Source organism: Salvelinus alpinus, chromosome 2 (assembly GCF_045679555.1).
Source record: "Salvelinus alpinus chromosome 2, SLU_Salpinus.1, whole genome shotgun sequence".
Classification (NCBI taxonomy): Eukaryota; Metazoa; Chordata; class Actinopteri; order Salmoniformes; family Salmonidae; genus Salvelinus; species Salvelinus alpinus.
Genome location: NC_092087.1, coordinates 43,440,019 through 43,446,200, shown reverse-complemented (window position 1 = coordinate 43,446,200; position 6,182 = coordinate 43,440,019). Strand labels below are relative to the sequence as shown.

The 6,182-nt window shown below is 40.6% G+C and overlaps 1 long non-coding RNA gene across 1 annotated transcript; it reads left to right on the top strand.

Annotated features, from left to right (window-relative positions):
• Nucleotides 1-623: 623 nt before the first annotated feature.
• LOC139562395 (uncharacterized) lies at nt 624-4,352 on the top strand. The gene is made up of 3 exons (XR_011672347.1): nt 624-782; nt 2,831-2,999; nt 3,223-4,352. It is a non-coding gene; the product is annotated as an uncharacterized lncRNA (long non-coding RNA).
• The last annotated feature ends 1,830 nt before the right edge of the window (nt 4,353-6,182 follow it).

Here is a 6,182-nt window from a genome sequence, read left to right as displayed (position 1 = left end):
CAGACCATGTGTATGGCATTGTGTGGGCGAGCGGGTTTGCTGATATCAACGTTGTGAACAGAGTGCCCCATGGTGGCGGTGGGGTTATGCTATGGGCAGGCATAAGCTACGGACAACGAACATAATTGCATTTTATCGACGGCAATTTGAATACAGTGACGAGATCCTAAGACCCATTGTGTTTTAAGGCATTTGTGACAAACAGATGCATATCTATATTCCCAGTCATGTGAAATCCATAGGTTAGGGTCTAATTAATTATTTCAATTGACTGATTTCCTCATATGAACTGTAACTCAGTAAAATCTTTGAAATTGTTGCGTTTATATTTTTGTTCACTATACAACCAGTTAGCAAGTCGAAAATGCCAGAGTTTCCTATAGTTCCGACAGGAACTTGAAAGCAGCATCTCTGTTTTCTCATGCAAAAGGAATTGCTATTGATAAAAAACGCTTTATCTGCCTTCCCAATGAAAACCAGTTAGAACATTCAAACATTTATTTATGGAAAAAGGATGTGTTTTTCTGGACGATGCACCATACTGCTTTGTTGACAAAATGACCGAGCAGCGCAGATTACTGGTCGATTTGAGAAGGGCGCTCCTCCCTCTCCGATTCGCCCTATCGTAACAGGCCAATGCCCGATGCCCAGCGGTTTAGCATAATCTTATTCGCTCAGTGTAACTAAGTTAGTTCCAAAAACTAAAATAAGATAAATATCTCGTTTCGAGTGCACTTGAAATATGTAGCATGCAATATGAATGGTCTTGATCGTATGAAGAGGTAACTCCGTTGACCATTTATCTAATGTATTGAGAGATAGCCAATGTTACAGTTGACTAGCCTAGCCAGCTAGTGTTTATTAGGTTTCAGTGAATTCAATTTCGAGTCATGTTTTGGCACGATTGGCTCATTTCAAGTAACTAGCTGCAGGTTTAAAGAAACATTTAATCATATAATTTTCATAGAAACCCAAATAAAAGCATGCAGATAGTAAGATGTGTGTGTCATAGTTTATGCTACAATGGAGGTTTAAAGGTCCTGAACAGTGAAAATCATGTTTTTCATCAAATTGGATGACATTTGGATGGAACCAGTTCAAAGTAGGGTGACCCAAGTCTGAAAAATGACTGTAGCTGGTACATTGATAAAGCTTGATCATAAAGTTACTGGTCCCCTCCTCCCAGTGTCAAACACTTGGATTCAGGAAGCTGGCATTACCAAGGATTTACTTCCGGTATTATGCAACATCACATAAAGCCAGACATTTTATACACCAATGGTAGCATCTTATCATCTTAACTAAGTTAAATATGTACCACCTTAAAACTGTCATCACATGTGCGCCTATGCCTTGCTTTGGCTTTGTTTACATCTGCTCAAGCAGAATGTATGACCAAACATACTGGTAAACTTACATCCAGTGGTGTAGTGGAGGGTATACGCAGGTATACATTGTATACCCACTTTTTTTTGTGGGCATTGTGTATACTCACTTTTTAATTCCCAGGATGCGTATCAAAGTAGTATAGTGGAGGTACCAAGTATTAATTAATAAGGCTGATGGAACAGATCAGAATGTTTAGCTTAAAATGTTGATAAACTATTATTTCTTCACATTTTAAGCACCTCAATGTGCACACGGCGGTAGGTCTACGCACAAATGTTCCAAAATGCAATTTCCAGGAAAACAATGTTCTAAAATGGGCACCAAACATGCAAGCGGTTTCATGGACAGAGATGGAAATATCAGTTAGAAATGTTGAAGTCATGGGAGATCTAAAGATCCAACAACTGTCACGGGTTGCCAATATGACTCGGATAATGTCTTTGGATGCTATACAATGAAATAAAGTTGATTTGAAAACCAATAGAACATATGAGGAAGTCTATAAAATATAAACGGTTCTATGGTGGGATTTTGGCTATAGGTTACTTTGAAACAAGGTAAGACATGCCTCATAATATGAAGTAAAACGTCCAGGTTTCATGTAATTCAGGAACATGAAAAAATATAGTGATGCTAATGATAGGCCTAACCATTTTCTGGTAGATGGAAAAACTTTTCCCCAAACCTTCTAAATTAAATAACTAGCTACAAGTAGCCTAAGCCTACCTGGCAGAATGATACTGTATTATGATTATTTGCATCAATTCAGTGGCTATTTGTTTTGAAAACTCCATCTCATGTGCACTACAGAAACACCACTACCAAACAACAGTGCTAGGTGCCTGACCAGTTGAATTTAAGGCCAACTAGACAAAAAGTTTTACTTAGTTTTCCCAGACCTCAAAAGTTGTATCCTGATGTGGTTATTAAGGTAATGTTTGTAGACTTAAAACATCACATTTATTTATTTTTTAATTTTTTAAAAGCGTGACTTTGAGAGTGAAAACCTGGAAAAAATTTAAAATCTGAACCTGTGAATTTATTACAAGATTTACGTTGACATTTTAGTCATTTAGCAGACACTGTTATGGGCTCCTGAGTGGTGCAGCGGTCTAACGCACTGAATCTCAGTGCTAGAGGCGTCACTACAGACCCTGGTTTGATTCCAGGCTGTATCGCAACCGGCCGTGATTGGGAGTCCCATAGGGCGGCGCACAATTGGTCGAGCGTTGTTAGGGTTTGGCTGTGGTAGGCTGTCATTGTAAATAAGAATTTGTTGTTAACTGACTTGCCTAGTTAAATAAATACAAATATCCAGTGACTTGCAGGTAATACATTCATCTTAACATAGCCAGGTGGGACAACCACATCATAGTAAGTACATTTTTCCTCAATAAAGTAGCAAAGTAAAAACTTACTGTTTTTATTTTACTCTTTGAAGAGGTAGGATTTCACAAGTTTTCTGAAGATGGGCAGGGACTCTGCTGTCCTAGCTTCAGGGGGAAGCTGGTTCCACCATTGTGGTGCCAGGACAGAGAAGAGCTTGGACTGAGCTGAGCGGGAGGGCCAAGAGACCAGAGGTGGCAGAACGGTTTGAGCAGAGTCTGAAGGTAGGGAGGGGCAGTTCCTCTTGCTGCTCCTTGGGGGGGAAACATTAGACAACTTGCACAGTACAGCTTCGGTTGGCCTGACTGTGAAAGACACCAGAAAACACATTGTAGAATGAGATCCCTACATCATCGAATTGATAGCGTCATAATCAGAACAGTAAATAAAAGGAAATTAAATTCACTACCCATTTAACAAACATTTCCCTTTTCAAAAACATTACAGGCTACGTAGACAGGCTCCTTGATCACCTCTTCAACGAGGTCACCCTTGATCCAACGTCGTATGTGGGGAAGCTGTGCGAGCTGACCATCCCAGGACCCCTGTCTGCCCAGTGTGAGAGGACCCCTGTCTGCCCAGTGTGAGAGGCCTGAGTTGTCCATCCCAGGACCCCTGTCTGCTCAGTGTGAGAGGCCTGAGTTGTCCATCCCAGGACCCCTGTCTGCTCAGTGTGAGAGGCCTGAGTTGTCCATCCCAGGACCCCTGTCTGCTCAGTGTGAGAGGCCTGAGTTGTCCATCCCAGGACCCCTGTCTGCTCAGTGTGAGAGGCCTGAGTTGTCCATCCCAGGACCCCTGTCTGCCCAGTGTGAGAGGCCTGAGTTGTCCATCCCAGGACCCCTGTCTGCTCAGTGTGAGAGGCCTGAGTTGTCCATCCCAGGACCCCTGTCTGCTCAGTGTGAGAGGCCTGAGTTGTCCATCCCAGGACCCCTGTCTGCTCAGTGTGAGAGGCCTGGCAAGAAGGAGGCCACATCTGGATTTGTTTCCCGCGTCAATCTTGAGGGTGACTGAAACCAAGTGGACGACTGAATCCTGCTTGATTGAAGCGGGGTACATGGGTCCTCCTCCTCTCCTGCTCCCCTCCCCATCAATCTCTGTAGTTGGTTGCATTCCCTAAAGCCTAAGTAATTCACTTTTACGTGATATGACATCACAGTTTGTTACTTTGTATTGTTATTCATCTAGCATTCCGATGGGAGATGAGTGTTACAAATTGTACAAATCAATGGGTCCTGCACACTGTAGGGCGGCCAGGTGCCTATATTATGCTTATGGCTCTAATTCTTAAAAAATCTAATCAAATCACCACAGAAGGTTGGTGGCACCTTAATTGGGGAGGACAGGCTCGTGGTAATTGCTGGAGAGGAATAAGTGGAATAGTATCAAATACATCCAACACATGGTTTCCATGTGTTTGATACCATTCCATTCGTTCCATTTCAGCCATTATTATGAGCTGTCCTCAGCAGCCTCCTGTGTGTCTCACCATTATTTCTCATGAGTGTTCATGTTGATCAATATTTTGGCTTTGCTGGTCTATTGTAAATTATAAAATAAATGTCTAATCAATACATACAGTACAATTCTGAACATATTGTCATTTATAATGCTAATGAAGAGGCACCAAGAAATTGTCCAGACACTTATTGTATGCTGTTTTCATTTACATTCCCTTAAGTAATAATAATACATTTAATTTGTATAGCTTTTCATTACAGAGCTATCTCAAAGCTCTACTGAGGAAAAAATAAAACATATACAATAAAAATAACATAGTATATGTTATGATTTCCTAATTGTTGTGGCTAATGTTAGATAAGTGGCTAGGTGGCTAATGCTAACATTAGCTAGGCTAGGGGTTGGGCTTAGGGATTAAGGTTAGGGTTGAGGATAGGAGTTAGGTTAAAGGGTTAGGTTTAATGGAAGGGTTAGCTAACATGCTAAGTCATCACAAAGTAGCTAAAAAGTAGTAAGTAGTTGCAAATTAGCTATAATGCCAAAATTGTTCATGACAAGATTTGAACACACAACCTTTGGGTTGCTAGACATTCGTGTTATACACCTACCCATCCATCCACCCCAACCAATCATCATACTTTTGTTGCCTTAAGTAACCTTCTGTTTTATGTAACCATACCAAACTTAACATATCATACTAATTTGGATGTCCTGGATTTACGTTTACTATGTCCCGGATTTACTATGTTTACGATGACACCAGGCTGGTCATTCCAAGCCTAAATAGTATGCCTCAAACCATTTTCTCTGCAAAATTCTGTTGGATATAAGAAAAACAGCAGCAAGACACAATTGCAGTTCTATTGTTTTGTAACTATATACAGTTGAAGTTGGAAGTTTACATACACTTATGTTTGAGTTGTTAAAACTCGTTTTTCAACCACTCCACAAATTTCTTATCTGGTAGAGTCTCTCTGCCTGTACTGTGTGATATCTGGTAGAGTCTCTGTCTGTAATTTAACAAACTATAGTTTTGGCAAGTCGGTTAGGACATCTACTTTGAGCATGACACAATACATTTTTCCAACAATTGTTCACAGACAGATTATTTCACTTATAATTCACTGTATCACAATTCAAGTGGGTCAGAAGTTTACATACACTAAGTTGACTGTGCCTTTAAACAGCTTGGAAAATTCCAGAAAATTATGTAATGGATTTAGAAGCTTCTGATAGGCTTATTGACATCATTTGAGTCAATTGGAGGTGTACCTGTGGATGTATTTCAAAGCCTACCTTCAAACTCAGTGCCTCTTTGCTTGACATCATGGGAAAATCAAAAGAAATCAGCCAAGACCTCAGATTTTTTTTTTGACCTCCACAAGTCTGGTTCATCCTTGGGAGCAATTTCCAAACCCCTGAAGGTACCACGTTCATCTGTACAAACAATAGTACGCAAGTATAAACACCATGGGACCACGCAGCCGCCATACCGCTCAGGAAGGAGACGTGTTCTGTCTCCTAGAGATGAACGTACTTTGGTGCGAAAGTGCAAATCAACTGAAAGGGCGTGTGCGAGCAAGGAGGCCTACAAACCTGACTCAGTTTCACCAGCTCTGTCAGGAGGAATGGGCCAAAATTCACCCAACTTATTGTGGGAAGCTTGTGGAAGGCTACCCAAAATGTTTGACACAAGTTAAACAATTTAAAGGCAATGCTGCCAAATAGTAATTGAGTGTATGTAAACTTTTGACCCATGGGAATGTGATGAAAGAAGTATAAGCTGAAATAAATCATTCTCTCTACTATTATTCTGACATTTCACATTCTTAAAATAAAGTGGTCATCCTAACTGACCTAAGACAGTGAATTCTTACTAGGATTAAATGTCAGGAATTGTGAAAAACTGAGTTTAAATGTATTTGGCTAAGGTGTATGTAAACTTCCGA